Source organism: Monodelphis domestica, chromosome 1 (assembly GCF_027887165.1).
Source record: "Monodelphis domestica isolate mMonDom1 chromosome 1, mMonDom1.pri, whole genome shotgun sequence".
Lineage (NCBI taxonomy): Eukaryota > Metazoa > Chordata > Mammalia > Didelphimorphia > Didelphidae > Monodelphis > Monodelphis domestica.
In genome coordinates this window covers 11798569-11818623 of record NC_077227.1, presented here as the reverse complement: position 1 = coordinate 11818623, position 20055 = coordinate 11798569, and positions in this window count along the sequence as shown.

Genomic DNA, 20055 nt, shown 5'->3' with positions numbered 1-20055 from the left:
AGAGTCTCTCCTCTGTCATGTCCCCTCAACCGCTGTGTGTCCTTCGCTTTCTAAGAGGACTAATGCTATCCCGAGGTGATGTCTTGGCTTCTGAGTTCTAAGACTATTAAGATGCAAAGGAGGGACCAGGCTGCTTCCTCAACTCTAGGCCAGGAGTTCTATCCACTATACCACCTGTACCCTATGACTATAATCTCCTCTTCCAATGTCAGGACTACTACAAGCCTGGGCTCATCAGACCAGGAAGCTAACTTGGTATGACCCCTCGTGGTCGCCAAAGCACAAAATTCCATATTACATGGTAACTTCTCCGTAAATTATATCTACAACCTTTTGTCGTCTGTGAACTCAGTAATTGAGAGTCTGGCATGTCCTTTCTTGAGGAAGCCTGTCTGAGTATTATTTACCAATTCCCTTTCTAGACCACTTCTTTCATAATCATTCTAGAATCTTCCCCAGCCAAGCTCCATAATCTGAAGTTTACAGATCACTCTACCCTTCTTTTCTTTTTAAATGTGAAACCCAAAGAGGTCACTGTGGAGCCTCGGGGGGTGTCTATATTCTCCTCACTTTCCCTTCCCAACTAGAGAGGGATGGGGTGGAACCCCTTACAGACTCCACTTACTAGGCTGAGCTGGGCTGGGCCACAGTGGCATCTTCTGTTCTAGTCCCACCTCCTGTTTCTCCTTTCTTCTACAATTCTGGGCAGAAGAGGGTTTATCCCCAGGGACCGCTAGCATCTCCTGTCCAAGGGAGCCACAACTAAAATGATGTATGACCTGTACTTCTGCTGGGAAACACTAAGTCCAACTTTATTTCCATCCTAAATCTAGATAAAATTGTTTTGATTTGCATTTCTCTAATCAATAATGATTTAGAGCATTTATTCATATAGTTATATACAGCTTTGATTTCTTCATCAAAAACTGTCTGTTCATATCTTTTGACCATTTATCAATTGAAAAATGATTCATATTCATATATTTGACAAAGTTCTCGATTTATTTTTTTTTTATATTTTATTACCTTTATTTTTTTTTATTTAAACAGTATTTTATTTGGTCGTTTTCATACATTATTCACTGGAAACAAAGATCGTTTTCTTTTCCTCCCCTCCCCCCCCCCCGCCTTTCCCTCTCCCATAGCCGACGCATGATTCCACTGGTTATCACATGTGTTCTTGACTCGAACCCATTTCCCTGTTGTTGGAATTTGCATTATAGTGTTCATTTAGAGTCTCTCCTCAGTCTTATCTCCTCCAACCCTGTAGTCAAGCAGTTGCTTTTCATCGGTGTTTTTACTAAGTTCTTGATTTATTTTAGATATGAGATTAAAAAACTTCCCCCCTAGCTTATTGCTTTTCTTCTAACCTTGGCCACATTAGTTTTATTTATCAGCTAGTTTTACTACCTTCTAGTACTATTTAAGATCTAGCACTGCTGGACTGCCTTCCTTTGCCTTTTTTCATTAATTCCTTTGATATTCTTGACCTTTTATTCTTCTAAATGAACTTTGCTACTGTTTTTTCCTAACTCATTAAAATAATTTTTATTTAATTGGAATAGCACTGAATAAGTAGGTAGTTTAGGTAGAACAGCCCTTTTTGATTATATTGGCTCATCCCACCCATGAACAATTCATATTTATTCAACTACTTAAATCTTATTTTATTTTAATAAAAAGCATTTTATGCTTTTATTCATATAATTCCTAGGTTTGTCTTGGCAAGTATACCCTCGGATATTTTATACTGCCTACAATTATTTCAAATGAACTATCTCTTACCAATTCTCTTTGGAGGGCTTTATGTAGATTTGTTTTATATTCTGCATTTTGGTTAAAATTATTGTTTCGATTATCTTTTTACTTGAATCTCTAGGATTTTCCAAGCATCCCACTATAATATCTTCAAAAAGAAAAAAAATATTACCTCATTACCCACTCTGATTCCTTTGATTTCTTTTTTTTTTTTTTTAAATATATTTTATTTGATCATTTCCAAGCATTATTCGTTAAAGACATAGATCATTTTCTTTTCCTCCCCCCCCACCCCCCATAGCCGACGCGTAAGTCCACTGGGCATTAGATGTTTTCTTGATTTGAACCCATTGCTTTGTTGATAGTATTTGCATTAGAGTGTTCATTTAAAGTCTATCCTCTGTCATGTCCCCTCAACCTCTGTATTCAGGCAGTTGCTTTTTCTCGGTGTTTCCACTCCCATAGTTTATCCTTTGCTTATGAATGGTGTTTTTTTTCTCCTGGATCCCTGAAAGTTGTTCAGGGACATTACACCGCCCCTAATGGAGAAGTCCATTACGTTCGATTATACCACAGTGTATTAGTCTCTGTGTACAATGTTCTCCTGGTTCTGCTCCTCTCGCTCTGCATCACTTCCTGGAGGTTGTTCCAGTCTCCATGGAACTTCTCCACTTTATTATTCCTTTGAGCACAATAGTATTCCATCACCAACATATACCACAGTTTGTTCAGCCATTCCCCAATTGATGGGCATCCCCTCGTTTTCCAGTTTTGGGCCACCACAAAGAGCGCAGCTATGAATATTTTTGTACAAGTCTTTGTGTCCATTATCTCTTTGGGGTACAGACCCAGCAGTGCTATGGCTGGGTCAAAGGGTAGATATTCTTTTGTCGCCCTTTGGGCATAGTTCCAAATTGCCCTCCAAAATGGTTGGATCAGTTCACAACTCCACCAGCAATGAATTAATGTCCCTACTTTGCCACATCCCCTCCAGCATTCATTACTTTCCTTTGCTGTTATGTTAGCCAATCTGCTAGGTGTGAGGTGATACCTCAGAGTTGTTTTGATTTGCATCTCTCTGATTTCTTTTTCTTGTCTCATTGCTATTGCTAGCATTTCTAATACAATATTTGATAGTATTGGGCATCTCGTTTCATTCCTGATCTTATTGGGAAAACTTATTTCTTGTTTCTATTACAGATAATGCTTGCTGATGGTTTAGGTAAATGTTTCTTATAATTTCAAGGAAAAATCCATTGATATCTGTGCTTTCAAATGTTTTTGATAGGAATGAGTGTTGTATTTTGTCAAAAGCTTGGGCTATGTCTATTGATACATAATCATAAGGCTTTTTATTACCTTTTTATTGAAATAATCAATTTTGTCCATTGTTTTCCTCATATTGAACCAGCCTTGCATTCCTGATGAAATTCCACTTGGCCACAATATATAATCTTTGTGATATTTTGTTGTAATCTCCTAGCTAATATTTTATCTAGAATTTTTGCAACAATATTCATTAGTGAAATTGATCTACAATTATCTTTCCCTGTTTTTGCTCTCCCTGGTTTAGGTATCAGAATCATATTTATTTCATAAAAGGAGTTTAGTAGGACTACTTTGCCCATTATTTCAATTTTTTTAAAAATATCAGAATTAGTTGATCTTTCAATGTTTAGTAGAATTCACTCGTAGGTCCATCTGATCCTGATGTTTTTTCTTAGGAAGTTCATTCATTGCCCATTCAGTTCCTTGATTACAGAACCAAGGAACTGAGACAGGCACTGCCCCACTGGGTGGCCCAGGCAAATTAAGAAACTATGATTGGTTCCTGAGATGCGATGTGTGAGAGCTAGTGGGTAGAAAAAAGAGCTTATAAGTGGTGACCAGGTGGTCTTTGGGGTCTTCTGACTGGATCATGGAGGTTGGATGAACCCTTGTTGGAGTTAGCCACAAACCCATCATGGCAGCCAACAGATTAGAAAGCTGAGTACCTCTCTATCTCTTTCCTACCTTTCCCTCTCTTTACTACTCCTATTACTTTGATTTAATAACATTATTTAACTACTCTCAGCCTCAAACTTTTTCTTATTAAGTGGCCATATACATCACCCTTTACCTGAACTGATTATGTCATTGATATGATGGTAGACACTGAGGCCTCCTGGAAACAAAACCTCCTTCACACCCTGCTCACTAAATGTGGCTATCAGAAGGAATAAGCCTGGGGAGCAATGATAAATGTAGACTGAAATCTTTCCCCAATAAAAGTAAAGAGATCCTCCCTGGTCTCAGCCCCAGAGATGGGAAAAGAAGCTTTGGTGAGAACAGTCCCATTTTATTTACTGGGGCCTGAACTATGCAGGCTTCCTTGATGGCAAGATTGTGGACAGCTGTGGCAAGTGACATCATTACTTCATTCAACTCCTTGGCAATTGGTACCATCTGCCTTATTCCTTTCCTCAGAAGGACACATCCCCATTATTAATATTTACTAGCAAATGGGAGGGAAGGACAGAACAGGGCTTAGAGAAATGTCAGAAAACAATCATTTAAAATTGTATCAACATATAGTCTGGGGGGGGGGAAGTAATAATTTTGTTTTAATTAAAGCTACAGGCTTAGAAAGCTTGCTGGACTTCAATTCTGAATTCTTTCCCACCCTTCAGACTCCTGCCCCATTAAGAAGGCAAGTAATACATCAACTACATGTGAGAAATCATGCAAAATACATTTCCATCTTAGCCATGTAGCCAAAAAAAATCAAGAAAAACAAATTGAAAAATTATGCTTCAAGAAAGAATTTGACTACAGAGGATGATTCTTGTGACTTACATTAAGCCCTGCCAACAGTAGTCAGCAGAGAAGCTACTCTAAGGGCTGACAGCTCCTGAGGCCCATTACCCATCCCCTCCCTATCAGCCACCACAACTGAGACCCAAACAAGGGGTATTTCCCCTCCCCACCCACATTGCTACCAGAGCAAGAGTAGGTACTCTGTCTCAGTGGTTAGCTCTCCCTGCAACCTCAATAGAAATGGGGGCATCCCTAACAAGCTCTACAGGGTCCCATGGTACAATTGTGACACAGCATCCTTTGGATATGTTTAGCAGCACAACCCTTCTGTCACTCTTTCATAGAACAGTAACACAGACATATTAAAATAGCTAAAATTCTAGGGGAACCTTGTCTTCCATCATGCGGGAATCATTCCAATGATCCCTCAAAGTTCAGCTCAGTGAACCAAATAGCTTGGGTAGAAGTTTTCAGGGATGGATATTGCTGGGGCTGAAGAAGACTTATTTTCCTAGACCAGTGACAGCGAATGTTTTAGAGATCAAATATCCAAACTGCACCCTCATGCTGCATGTGAGCCACCCCCTTACCCCAGTTGGGGGAGAGAGAGGAAGTGCTCCATTAGAATGCTGGCCAGAGAAACGGGTGATGGGAGAAATGTCTTCAGGCATAGCGGAGAGAGGGAGGGGAGTAGCCTCCTCCAGCATGTGTGCCATAGGTTCACCAACATGGCGCCAGTCATTGATGTTCAACTCCATTTTCACTCATGTTTGCAGGTTATTTTTCCTCCTTTTCTACTCCTACCAAAGCTTATTATGGGGTTGGGAGTCATTGCCTTCTACTGGCCTAACACAGTGTTAGGCATCAAGTTTCCAGGGTCCCTGAACTGTTTATCTGAAGCTAGAACTGGCGGATCATCTACTTCAATTTCATCAACTGGTTGCCAAATCTTGTGGGGAGGGAGAAGAGTCACAGCTAGCTCTTGGTGCCCCTTGAGGGTGCTCCCCAAGAAGTCATGATCTGCCTGTGCCCAAAGTGGACTGACTGTAAGGGGCTGTGGAGAGGCACTCATCTCTTTAAACATTTTGAAGCTGTGCCCATCATGGAATCAGGTAGGGAGGGATTTCCATTTTAGAAGGCTAAAAACAATTCTTTCCTTTATCCACCTGGGAGGGGATAAAGGGGGAGCCTCATCAAGCCTCCAACAGATTCAACTGATTTTGCAAGAGCAAATCATTTGTGGGGGCAGCCAGGTGGCACAGTGGATAGAGTGCCAGGCCTGGAGTCAGTTATTCATCTTTGTGAGTTCAAATCTAGTCTTGGACATTGTGTGATTGACCCTGGGCAAGACATTTAACTATTTGCCTCAATTTCCTCATGTGTAAAATGAGCTGGAGAAGGAAATGGCTAAAACTGAACAATAAAAATCATTTGTAAGTCTCCTACTAGATGGATTTCTGTAGTTGACAAATACCAATTTAACATGTTGACAAAACCCAAATCACTTCCAATTAGCTCTTGTTGTTCAGTTGTTTCTGTCAGGTCCATCCCTTCAGGACCCTATTGAGGGTTTTCTCTGCAAAGGTGCGGGAAGAGTTTGCTATTTCCTTCTCCAGCTTATTTTACAGATGAGGAGACTGAGGCAAACAGGGTAGAGTGATTTGCCCACAATCATACAGCTAGTGTCTGAGATGGGATTGGAACTCAGTTCCTGACTCCAGGGCTGCCACTCCATCCATAGTGAAACCTAGCTGCTCTACCTCCAATTAGACCCATTATTCTAATGTTTCATTAATTCATTAACATTTCTCTTGCAGTCATTTCTTTCACCACAAAGCCAACCCCCACCCCGCCCCCATAACAGAAGGCCCTCCCTCCCCTGAGACTATAGCCCTGGCAGTAAGAGGCTCTGATGAGAGAATGACTTACAAAGATGCCAGGATTGTTATTTGCCTGCAGCCTCCAGTCTAAAGATGACTTCCTTCCCTGATTTATTTCTTCCAGATGAGCTCAAGCAATGTTTCTAGAGTAATACAGGGTGTTGGGAGCGGCTGTCTGCACCCTTTTAAGGTTCATGGACATTATCTTCTGTGTAAGGCATCCATCAGTCCCTATTTGGAATGGATTGCCCATTTCTGTGGTGAAAATGTAACCAGCTTCTGGTTAGGTCCTGCACTTGGGCTCCACCAGAAAATCCCAGCTAATTGCCTGCAATTCCAAAGAGCCTGATGTAAAGCAGAAAGCATCCTTCCCTCCTGCATCTATTAGGAGAAACCTCTTTGCCTGAATAATTAACAAGGCTATGAGGTGCTCCAGCTTCAGGGCCCCGTCTTTAAAAGCGAAGAGCCCCTCATTGCTTGTTTATAAAGACAAGATAGGTAAGAGCAAAGGAAAGGGCTTTATACAACTGATCTTCCCCAGAGCCCTGGGAGGTAGTTGCTGTTCTCGTCCCCATTTTACCAACGAGGAATCTCAGAGGTTAAATGACTCCCACTGCTCAGGCAAGATTTGAATCTGGGTCTTCCCAACTACAGTGACACCACCTCAAGGCCTAATAGGCCCTTTCTTCTCCATACAGCCTTTTCCTACATGATGGACATCTCTTTTTTCTGCTTAAAACTCTTATTGCATCAGGGAGAATCTTATTCCCAAATATCCCCCCTTTTTCCCGAATGAGATTTTGGATTGTTTTGGTCACTGGAAAAAAGGAATCTAACTAGTCCCTCATTTGGGGTTCCCTTTCTTTTATACTTTTCCCCATTTAAGAAATGAGTTTAGCCAAGAAGCACTGCCCAACCCCCAATAACCAAATGGCACCAGTCCAATGAGTGTAGGCAAAGCACAAATTTGTCTTCTTTTGGAAGGTTCAACGTTTATTGTTTAAAATCGGCACTCGTGAACCACAAACCTCCAATTAAGACTACTTTAATCATCCACATACAGGAATCCAAAGAAAAACCCAAGAAGTACAAGACAGTCCCCTTCGGCGGTCAGGAACCCAAGGAAGCATCCTGCAGGCAGTCTCATGTTGGTCCAGTGTCTTGTCGGGTACGCAGTGAGAAGATTATTCACACCCAAAGGCTAAACACAGAAGAATGGTGGCACACAGGAAAAGCTTGAACAGGACTCAGTCACACGCACGTACTAGCACAAGAAGTGGGGAAGGTGGTCTTTGAGGCTCGACACAACAGAACGCCATTTGGCCAGACTGCTGCTCAGGCGTGCCCCTCTCCTCTCAGCCCTACACTGTCCTAGCACTCCTGGCACTCTCGTGCTGGCACCGTGGGCTTGGGGGGCGCCGGGGGCTGCAGAGGCCTCCCCTGCTCTGAACCGCAGCTGCTTGGTGGGAAAGGCAGCTTGGGCTAGGGCAGGCCTCCGATACCTTCAGACCTTTTGAAAGGGTCCCTGACAGCCAGGGGTACATGCATCACGGGGTATTTATTCACCTAAGACTAGGAACATTCACAAAAAGCAAACCAAACACACCCACACCCAAACACACACCCACACCCACACCCAGACAGGGACAGCCATTCCATGGCTGCATGGGGGCCGGTTGGGACCCAGGGCCATGGCCCTGCCTCCCACCCGACACTGGGGACCAGCTGGAACCAGTCTATGGGGTTCGCAGCTGGGGAGGTAGAAAGCCCTTGCTTTTGACATCTACTGCGCTCTCATGGCCCAGTAGGAGGGGATTTTTCTTCAATCAACAAACATTTACTAAGTGCTTACTATGTGCCAGGTACTGTGCCAAGCGCTGGGGACCCAAAAAAAGGAACAAACCCACCTCAGTTTGTACAAATACAACAGGATGGGGATGGGGGGGGCATCCCACACCGATGACTCACAGAAATATGGTCCCCAAGGCTCCCCACTTGCTTCTGCTCCCAAATCGCCCTTCTGGAACAGGTGAGGACAGTCTTGGAATCATAGAGCTGAAGTATCCCAAGGCTATCTGGTCCAATCCATTTGCTGATCCCTCAGCAAATGGCAAGCCAGCCCTGGCTGGATTTTTACTAAAACCTCCAAGGAGGGGGGTACCAGCTCCTGCCCTAGGGTGGGGTTCACTTGTAACTTGGCACTGAAAGGGGGCAGGTAGCTGTGGCCAGAGGGGAGGGCTCTGTGGACCCTCCCCCCAACCTGGACAAAGGACTTTGCATATTGGGGGGAGGGCCTTAATGGAGGGTCCACAGACCCAGAAGCAGCCGGCCAATTTAGAAGAAAACAGTTCAAGATTTCTTTCACTAACCTGACCTCTTCCATCCTGACTGCACCTCCCCACTGTCAGTGGCTCAGAAAAATTAGCTGATGGATTCCCATCCAGAAGATCCCCTCTGGATCCGAGCCACTCACTGCGCTGCTTTGGGCCTCAGTTTCCTCAACTAAAAATGGGGTCATTTTAGGTCTACCTATGCGATAAATGTGATTTGCAGGACTAGATGGCCTCTAGGGTCCCCTGCAGCTCCAGATCCAAGAACTCTGCCCAGTTTCTCTCAACACAAGGGGGGGGGGGGCTGGTTCCTATTTTCTTGGGTCCCCAGCACGGGCACAAAACAGAAGCACTTAACAGACGCCTGTTGAATTGAATTAAATGGAAAGGGGGGAGGAGATAACACACGTAGGGAACTCTAAATACTAAGGAAGGATAGAGAGACAGAAGAGCCTCCTAGCAGCCCCAGAGAGAAGGGGCAGGAGGGAAAGAGAGAAGCCTAAAGAGATCTACACCATCTGCAGGGTCGCCCCGGCAGGGGGCCCGGAGGAGGTGCCCCCTGGTGTCCATTCGTAGAGTCCACGGTCTTGAAGCTGAGGACCCCGCGCAGACCAAAGGTGAAGGAGAAGAGAGAAGAGCCCTGCCCCACCCCCGGGCAGGGAAGAAAGGAGGCTGTGCAGTCCCGAAGTCTCGGCCCAGGGGCAGCCTCCACCAGGCGGGTGAGCGGCCTGGGGCTGGAAATCCTGGAGCAATCAGGGCCAGGGCGAGGCATCGGGAGCCCTCGGGGGCGATGGGGGGCTCCCTGCTCCCAGACGGTAGCGGAGGCTGGCAAGGCTCGGGAGACGGCAGGTGAGACCCGCCTCTTCGGACACGGGTCACAAGCCGCTGACCAGACTGAGGATGCCAGCGCAGGGCCAGCCGGCGGGCTGGGGCCTCAGGGTCATTGCAGTGGGGGCTGCGCTGCGGGGTGGGAGGGGGGGCTGCTGCGGGGACCGCGATGCTGTGGGTGGGGGCTGCTGCAAGGAAGGAGGGGCAGTAGCAATGAAGGGGGAGGAGGATGGGCTCCGGGTCCGGCCTTTAGCGCTTGAAGACAATGAGGGGCGGGCTCCGTCTCTCCGCAACATCCCTCCGACTCTCGGGATCCCGAGGCCTTAGACACCCATCCCGGGCTGCTTGGGGAATGCGCCGCCGAAACGTGCCCCCATCAGATTTCTTCCGCATCCACCAAACTTGGTCCGGGCCTGGCGCCACTTGGGGCCCGGAGGCGCTGGGGGCGGGGGTAGAGGGCAGGGCGGGGACGCCGGAGGGCGGCAGCGGGCAAGGCCGCGCCCCAGGCGGGAGCAGGAGAGGGAAGAGGGAGAAGCAGGGGAAGCCGCTGCTCTACGGTTCCCGGCCATGGAAGTTCTGCGGTCCTGGCAACGGGCGCGGCGATATGGTCCTAACCGGTTCTGTACAGCAGCTTAATACCGGCGTGGACCTCTAGCTGGACGCCGGGCACGGCTCGGGAAAACGGGAAAAGGCCGGCCGCCGCCCGAACTTGGGGCGGCGGCCGGCTCCGATGGCGATGGCGTCTGCTCAGGTTCTGGGCGGAGGCTGTGGTGAAAAAGACTGCAGAGGAAGCGGGAGGGGCGCGTCACGTGACGCCTTAAAGAGCCAGCCCCAATCTGCTCACGGAATCTTCTTTCTCTGGATCTCTGCGCGCTGACCCTCGACGGTCGCCGTCGTGCAGGGGGCTAGCTCGGTCGCCCCGGAGACGGGACGAGCGGTTCTGAGCCTGGTCTTTGTCCAATCCAGAGATGACAACCAAACCGAAGCTAAGGGCTGGGAGCCTGAGAGGTTATACGCCCCGCCCCCACTGGCTCCGCCTCCGTTGCCCTGGTTACGAGTTCTCCAGAAGCCAGGATGCGGGGTTTAAAGCTATTACAGATAGTTTTTACCGCCCGGAGGGCTACCCAGATGGGTCAATGAATGACAAGGCGTGAATCCAGTGGGGTCTGGACTGACCCCAACCTTGGTCCGAATGGATCTCGATGAAACTTAATGGCAAAAAATATTTTAAAACTTTTCCCCCTGTGTATAAGAAATAGAATCACTGTCAATTAGCATCTATTTAGCATCTCCTGCGTGCCAGGCACTACAGGATCTGAAAAGACCTGGGGGTTGGAGGGTCTGTAAGTCCAGAATGAGTCCGCAGAATGAGCAGGCTGTGGACAAAGCTGATGAGATGGAGAGGAGGAGACAGGCCTGTTCTCTCGGACCTTGCTCAGTCATCTGCATGGTTAGGTCTGGGAGCCAGAAACTGGAGATGTTAGGCTGAAGGAGAAAACAGACTGCGCCCCGAGGCGAGGAGGGGCGGGAGGAGAAGGTGCAAAGAGGCAGATTCGGCCTTTATATCGGGAAAGACTTCCCCAGAATTAAAGCTCGCTGTAAGTGCTGTGATCACACTCTGCCAACTTTAAAGCACAATATAGACACTAGCCATCATACTTTATTATTATTCCTTGGGAGGTCGAGGGCTGCCCTCCTTGGAAATCTTCAGGAAAAGGCTGAGTGCTGCTTGTCAGCTGGACAGAATATTAAGAAACTGCAGGACCTGAAGTCAGAAAGATCTGGGCTTGAATCTGGCCTCAGACACTCTCTAGCGGTGTGGCCATGGACAAGTCACTTAGTCTCTAGCTGTGTGGCCATGGACGAGTCACTTAGTCTCTGCCTGCCTCAGTTTCTTTAATGTAAAATGGGGATAAAGGAGAGAATATTTGTAAAGTGCTTACTTAGCTATATAGATATATATCCCTTTCCATTTCTCCTGAATCCCTTTCCAACGCTGAAATTCTGGGAGAGACTCTTTCCCGGCCTTCAGCATTTTTCTTGGCAGTTATTGTGGCTGAAGGAGGCAAAAGGAAAGCATTTGGAAGAAAACTGGCATGAGGGTTTAGCCCAGTGTCCTTAGGGAGGTGTGCCAAGGAGTCAAGAATTTTGGAGAAAGCATCCCAGCACTTGCTCTTCCTTGGTATCCGTGGTATTTGTGGACTTCTTGGTCAGAAATATAGAAACAAAACACAATGCCAAGTCAATTTACACATATGAAAGCTAGGAGACAATTTCATCATCCTTTTGTCTGAGCTGAACCATTGCAGGACTTGGCTGTTATTGGCTGGGTTCTGAAGAGAAGTAAATTGACTCCAAGGTAATATATTGTGCAGCAATTTTCTCTCATCAAAAGAGGGTGTTGTTTTTAGTCTCGCTCCAAATATATGACTTGTATCTATCTAAATGCCACTTGTTTGGCATCTTCCACCCCACCCTCATGATTTCCCTCAGCTAACATTTTCTATTGAATGGGCTTAATATTTCAGCTATGGATAATGGATTAAATAAGGCTCGGGTGGACTGGGGATCTAATGATCATTTATAATTTTCTTTCCATGGAGAAATGAGCTAACCAGCTTCTCTCCTACTTGATCTTATCTCTTATCTCCATTTCCAAATTAACCCACTTATAATTCTCATTTTACTTGTTTGAGCCTGACTCAGATCACTTGATAATTCCAGGTTCTGTGCTCTTCACTTGCCTCATTTGGTCCTGCCCAGGACTTACAACAGGTCTTTTCCACTCAGTCATCACCAGAGAGTGCTGGTTAGGCAAATTACAGTGTGTTTTCCCTCTCCAGCATTTCCATTATGAAGAAACAAGAGTAAAAATAAACATCTGGTAGTGTAGTGTTGGGGTGGGGGTAGAAGATCATCAAAGGGCATATAGGGTGGAGAATGAGAGGGTGGAGAATTATAGAGGGATAGTCCCACTCCTGTGCCTTGGTGATAGAAGTGGGGTGAGATAATGGAGGTTCTGGATGTGTGTATGGGGTTGGAGAGAGGTGACATGGGTGGGACCATGAGAGCTATCTTCAAGTATTTTCAGGACTATCATATGGAATAGAGATTAAATATCTTTTACTTAACTACTTTGTATATGTTAGTCTTTAATTCATTTCTTTTTATGGTCTTTGCTTATATTCTCCCCCATTGGAATATAAATTCCTTGGGAGGAGGGCTTGTTGCATTTTTTGTCCTTGGATCCACAACTAAGTGCCTCACACATAGTAGGCATTTAGCAAATACTCACTTGATTGACATGTTCTGCCTGGCCTTAGAGAGCTAAACTAGGAGTTCAGGTTTAGAAGTTGAAGAGAAGAAAGGTTGTATTGAGAAACAGAGTAAGGGTTAGACTAAATCTTCCTAATATAACTGCCCAAAGTGGAATGAGTTGTCTTAGAAGGGAGTGAGCTTTCATTAGAGCTCTTCAAGGATAGGCTGGATAACAACTGGTTGGCATGTTGCAGAGAGTTTTAGGTCTACTGTACCTACCTTAAAGAAAGGTAACAAGGCAAAATGGAAAGAGAATTGGATGGGTTCAAATTCTACCTCTGCTGCTTACTACTCAGGTCACCTTAAATTAAGTCACCTGGCCTGAGGCTCAGTTTCCTTAGCTGTAAAATGAGAATGTTGAACTATATGGCCTTTTAGGGTCCTTTAAAGTGGCTTAATAGATAGAATGCCACTTGCTGGCCTACAGTCAAGAAAACCTGAGTTCAAATTGAGCTTCAGATACTTACTGTGTGACCTTGGGCAAGTCACTTTATCCTGTTTGCCTCCATTTCTTCACCTGTAAAATGAGCCAGAGAAGGAAATTCAAACAATTCCAGTATCTTTGCCAAGAAAACCCCAAATAGGGTCCTGAAGAGTTGGACACAATTGAAAATGATTGAACAACAAGAAAAGATCCTTCCCATTTTAAATCTATAATACTATGATAATATCTGAAGTTTGTTGAGAGTCTGAAATAAGGTGATCTACATAAAGGCATTTTGCAAACTTTAAAGGACCAAATATATATGAATTGTTGGTATTCTGCTCTGAGATCATGCCCCATTTGGGGACTTCTTAGACACTGTGTAGGATCAATTTACCCATATGATGGGAATAAGTAAATTGGCACTGTTTATTTGGGGGGAGGCTGAAATAGGTACTTTATTAGATATTTGCTCAAGTCTCAGCTGAGGTCCAAGCTATAAGTAACATCTCTAGGTGGTTTAGTTAGCTGCTCTTACCACCATAACATAGTGACAGAGAATTGAAACTCTCTTTATTTTAAATTACTCAAGAACCTGAAATGCCCCACCTTTCACACTTGGTCATTAACTCTTAGTAAGAACCTTTTACTAGAAAAGGAAGTTCATACCCTAAAAAACCATAAGAATGTCCCCCACCAACCTCCAGGCAATGCTAGGCAAATTGGGAGACTATGACTGACAGACTCATAGTTGAATTTTTAATTATTATAAATGGCGACCACAATTTTAAAAATTCTTACAATTTGGAACCACACCCTTTTAAACTAGTAAAACATGGACAGGATAGAGGGGACCAGAAGGGTAAAGGCCAACTGTATCACAGCTGAGATGTCTTTTGTAAAAATTAAATTTATATCCAATAATTCCAAGTATGATATCTTATAAGGTTTATTAATAATCACTTGAAGTAGAATAAAATAAAAAGAACAAAAATAAAAACTGGAGTAAAAACCACTCCAGTAAAATTCTCCTGCTTCTCACCTCCCCCCACCTCCACCCTGCATTTTGGCATTAGTACATACTGTGAGAAAAAACATGGAATGCTGTGAATTGGAATTCTGGGGAGTAGATTCTAATTACATACTTTCAAGGCAGAGATTGTACTCCATTGCGGATTGGGTTTCAGCCCACTGATCAGAAAGGACATGGCTCTTGGTCATTATTATAAATTACAGATGTCTGGAATAGGTGAATTATATGACAGTGGAAAGAGCTTGTCACCTCCCCCCACACCCTAAGTAGGTGTCAACTATGGCAGATAAGAGAAGAAAAGGACCTCATCATTATTAAGCTCCACCATCTATAGGGTAATGGCTCCTGGTGGATGCTCATCCAGTACTAGGTAGCAAATACGCCGTATGGAAGATAGGAGACAATTTCTTTATCCTTCTGCTTTCATCTGAACCCAGAGCAAGATTAGCTGTTGCCAGCTTTGTTCTGAAGAGAAGTAAATTGACTTGCCTGTAACATACCCAATGCAGCAATTTTCTCTCCTCAAAAGAGGGTGTGGTTTTTTATCTATTGCCCCACTGGTTCCACACCTCTCTCAAAATACATGTTACTTGTATGGAAGCACCAGCTCATCTTTCCTCCAACTCCACCCCCAGGAGTCCCTAAACTAACATTTGCTGTCAAATAGGTTGACGATGATCTCATTCTCCTCTTTGTTCCACCAACAATTCGCTTTTGTGTTACTTTGCACAAGATGGTGAGTGTCTCTGAACCCCAGTTTCTGCCTGTGTAAATGAGGCTAATAATACTTGGCCTACATACTTCACAGACTCTTTGGAAGGCTAAGAAGAGATCACTGAATAGAAAAATCATTCTCAAGAGAAAGCCCCTTCCTGCTCTCCAATTTGGATTCCTTCCTTGCAGAACATTTTAGAGCATTCAAGTTGGGCAAGGCACTGGGCTGAGTACCAGAGCATACACAATTGTATACAACTGCCCCCCCTACCCTCCAGAAGCTCACCATCTCCTCAATTTGTCTAAATTAATTGCAGATGCTTTGTCTCTTGTTAAACAGATGAGGCAGTTGTGAAGATGGGATTAACTCGCCCCTAACTATTTTTAGATTTTAGCCACCCAGAATATATACACCCCCACTTAATCCTTAAGGGTGTGTGTGTGTGTAGGTCTATGACCCATGTGTGCTAGTGAGTGACAAATCAAAAATGACTGACTGCCCCCTGGGCTTTCCAAAGCAAAGCTAAAGCTGCAACTGGTCCATGTAAAAGTAGAAGGAAGGCACAGGAAGAGACGCAAAGAGCTGTCTTTAAAAATGGTGGTAACTTCCTGTGACCCGATTTTTCTCCTTTGAACTTGGCCATGGAGTTTTGGCTTGGGACCTCGGACTGGTTGGATCTTCCTTTAGGATTGCCACATGGGTGAGTGGAAAGGCGGACTCCCTTTCCTGGCTTTATGGAGGTACTAGCCTCTGGAGAGGCCCCTCGTCTTGGAGGAGGCCTTGTAGCTAGAACTCTTGTTTAATTTACCTCTGGGCCCTCATTTGTTGGGGCCTCTGAAGCCCTACCTACTGGGCTAGAGTAACTCTCTCTCTCTCTCTCATTTCCCTAATTTTCATCTTTCTATTTTGGAAACAAACTACCATGACTTGAGTAATATATTTCAGCAACCACATTTTTATGTATTTAGTACAATCATTGAATTTTAACCCTTACACAGTGTAGGAGATAGGACAGGAGAGGAAGCAGCGTATGGAAACTTGGGGAAATGATCCTGTGGCTTCACGCTAAGCGGATGCTGTTGGAAAGTGAACTGGGCTCCTTAATTTATAAGAATAATAACTAACGAGGCAGCTGCACTGTTTAGTAATACCAGGGTCTCTGGTACATGTCCTGGGTTCTTGAGAGCAGAGGTCAGTTCATTTTTGTCTTTGTGTTCCCAGTGCCTGGCACATGGCAGGGGCTTGTTCTTGTCGAATGACAATGAATGGGTGTAGATCTCCTTAAACTCCACAACGAATGGGTGTAGATCTCCTTAAACTCCACAACGAATGAGGGGAGATCTCCTTAAACTCCACAACGAATGAGGGGAGATCTCCTTAAACTCCACAACGAATGAGGGGAGATCTCCTTAAACTCCACAAGGAATGAGGGGAGATCTCCTTAAACTAAGGAAGCAGTCGGGTCCTGGTGGCATTTCAGGACCCAGCAGAAGAGTGAAATGATGGCTGTCCAAAAGAAGGCTAGAACCACACCTGCCTGTCCTGGAGGTGAGAAGGCTGATGGGGCATGTGAAGGGGTATTGTGGAGGGAGAGATTTGACATGTTCTGGGTGACTCGAGAGGACAGAACCAGGAGAGCCTTGGGCAATGGCTGTAAAGAGGATGACTCAGGCTTGACAGCTGTCACCATATTCGAGTTAGAGCTTCCAGAAGTGGAACCAGCTGCCTCCAGAGACCAGAGAAGTCTTCAAGGACAATCTTCTCAAGAATGTCAGTCAAGACTGATCCCTTCAGGGGCTGGGGTTAGATGAGCTAGCTGCTCAGGTTTCTCCCAACTGTTAATCCTTTCCTGGAGCATAGTAGATGCTGAAAAAGTGCTTACCCAAACTCATTGACTCCAAAGCTTGGATGTATCGGAGGTGGGACTTGGTGCCACAGCTCTCCTGACCTGATGCCCAGGGCTCTTCTCATTGCATAGCTCCTCTAGCAAGGCGGAAATGTAAGATGCCCAGGAGCAGGGCAGCTTAGAAGCAACTCCGAGGCTGAAGAAACATCCTGAAGACACACTAAAGCACCATTTCCGGCATTAGAGTAGATCCCTGTAATCCTGGGCTTCTACTAGGTACTCTGGCAAGAAGCCCTTGAACAGGTACAGTGGATTAAGAACTCAGTCTAGAGATGAGAGGTCCTGGGTTCAAATCTTGTCCTAGACACTTTCTAGCTTGGTGACCCTAGGCAAGTCACTTAACCCCTGTTGTCTAGCCCTTGCCACTCTTCTGCCTTGGAACCAATACACAGAATTGATCCTAAAATGGAAGGGTAAAAAAAAAAAAGAGGCCATGAACAAAAGAACTGGGATATGGAAACTTAACAGACAGTGGAAAGTTTTCTCATTCAAATATCATGAAAAGGACTTCTGGTCAGGCCTAGATATTAGGTTCTCACAGTCCAGAGAATAAATACTGTGTTTACCCTTCCTCAGGCTTCAGTTTCCTCATTTGGAAGACAAAGGTTGAGTTCAACATAGGTCCCTTCCAGATCTAATGAGCCAGGAGCTACTGTCTAAGGTGTCTAATGCCACAGATCTTTGCCTGCTTATACCTGCTTTCTAACTAGCTATACTAGCTGACTGGTAGGGCAGACAGGGAGAGAACCTCCCTACTCTCTTGCCTAAAGGGACAATAGTGAGATAATGAAGGCTCTGGGCCAAATATCCCCAAACACAGGCAAATGAAGATTTTTTTTTTCTAGCATGAAGCCATGTTTATAGTTTTGAAAGCAAAAATAAAAAAGTTTTCTGAAGAAGGGACCACAGCCCCCTTCTCTGCTCCTCCAACTTGGGACCTATTTAAAAATGCACAGGCAGAAAAAAATGTCATCACAATCACATCGAAGCTCAATATTTCATGTTGGGTGCAGTGGAGAAAAACTGTGATTGTGCAAGGGGCTTTTGTTTCAGGACCTGAAGACAGCCACGTAAGCATGTTGGAGACTCTGCATCACTTCTTAGTCATTCATTTTCCTGCCCATCTTCAACCTGAATGGGGGAGTGGGGATAATGAAAAGTACACGAAGTCTGCAGACAGACAGCACCCATTCTTCTTCCCACAGGCCATCGCTTCCTGCTCTTTTTTTCCTCCTCATCTTCTCCAGGCATTAATCTCCCCCGAAATTCATAATGATGTCATTAGAGGCTGAAAATAAAAGTACCAGTCAATGGGGAGGGAGGACATTGTTGATGGAGCAATAGAGAGGTGGGAATTAATGAGATCAAAGTAATATGCCATGTAATTAGCCTTAGTCAGGCTCATCCTCTTAGTCTCCTCATCATCTGTGTCTGGACTAAAGGAGAGAAGGTGCTCTAGGGCTCTATTCAGGGAACTGTTTTCTGGAGCTCACTGGACTTTGTCTATTATTAGGCTAGGTCTTTCAGAAGTGAATGCTGTGAGTAAAATAGAGTAAATGCTCCTGACAGGTTGCCAGGAGATCCTGGAAAACTGTTGACCCCAATCTGTGTTGGGGTGCCAAGGTCTGAGGCATGAGATTCATGGGTGATTAATTAGGTCAGGTCAGTACATAAGGAATATGTAACATCTCCCCCATGCACACATAGTTATTAACCTTGTTAGACACTCACAATAGGAACTAGGGAAGAATTCACACACACACACACACACACACACACACACACACACACACACACACACACACACACAAGACCTGGACCTGAAATTTTAGTGGTTTAAGAAAATAGACATGTCTTTGATCCAGCCATAGCACTGCTGGGTTTGTGCCCCAAAGAGATAATAAGGAAAAATACCTGTACAAAAATATTTATAGCTGTGTTCTTTGTGGTGGCAAAAAACTAGGAAATGGGGGGGGTCCTTCGATGGGGGAAATGGCTGAGCAAATTGTGGTATCTGATGGGGATGGGATACTATTGTGCTGAAAGGAGTGATGAACTGGAGGGATTCCATGTGAACTGGGACGACCTCCAGGAACTGATACAGAGCTAAAGAAGCAGAACCAGGAGAACAATGTACACAGATGTAGCACAATTGAATGTAACTGACTTTGCTACTAGCAGCAACAAAATGACCCAGGACAATCCAGAGGAATTTAGGAGAAAGATGCTCTCCACATCCAGAGAAAGAACTGTGGGAGCAGAAACACAGAAGGAAAACATAGGATTAATCACATGGTTCAGTTGGGATATGATCAGGGTTTTGATATTAAAAGATCACTCTACTGAAAATATGAATAACTTAGAAATAGGTTTTAAACAATGTATAATCTTGTGGAATTGTTCATTGGCTTGGGGAGGGAGAAGAGAGATGCAGGAGGGAAAGAACATGAATCATATAAACATAGAAAAATATTATAAATTAATTAATCAATTTAAAATAAATAAATGTTTTAAAAAGAAAAAGAAAAGGGGGCAGCTGGGTGGCTCAGTGGGTTGAGAGCCAGGCCTAGAGGCGGGAGGTCCTAGGTTCAAATCTGGCCTCAGACACTTCCCAGCTGTGTGACCCTGGGCAAGTCACTTGACCCCCATTGCCTAGCCCTTACCACTCTTCTGCCTTGGAGCCAATACACAGTATCGACTCCAAGATGGAAGGTAAGGGTTTAAAAAAAAAAAAAAGAAAACAGGCATAGAAACTCTACCTGCCAATGAAGACCAGAAACTCCTCTGTTATTCAGAGCATCCTTACTGAGAAAAATGAATCAGAGACATGAAAGTCAGCATTAAGTGCTCGCTGTGTGCCCAACACTGTGAAATGTTGGCGATGCAAACAAAAGGGCCCCAATATCATCTCGATCCTCAAGAAAGGAGCTCACATTCAAATGAATATAGGTGGCCCCTCTTTTGAGGTTTCAGTTCTCCCTGGTCCACTGGAAGCCCTGGAGGTCTGTCCTCTAAATGCAGGAAGCTCAGCAGTGGGCTGCCTCCAGCAGTGGCTCTTCTGGTTCCA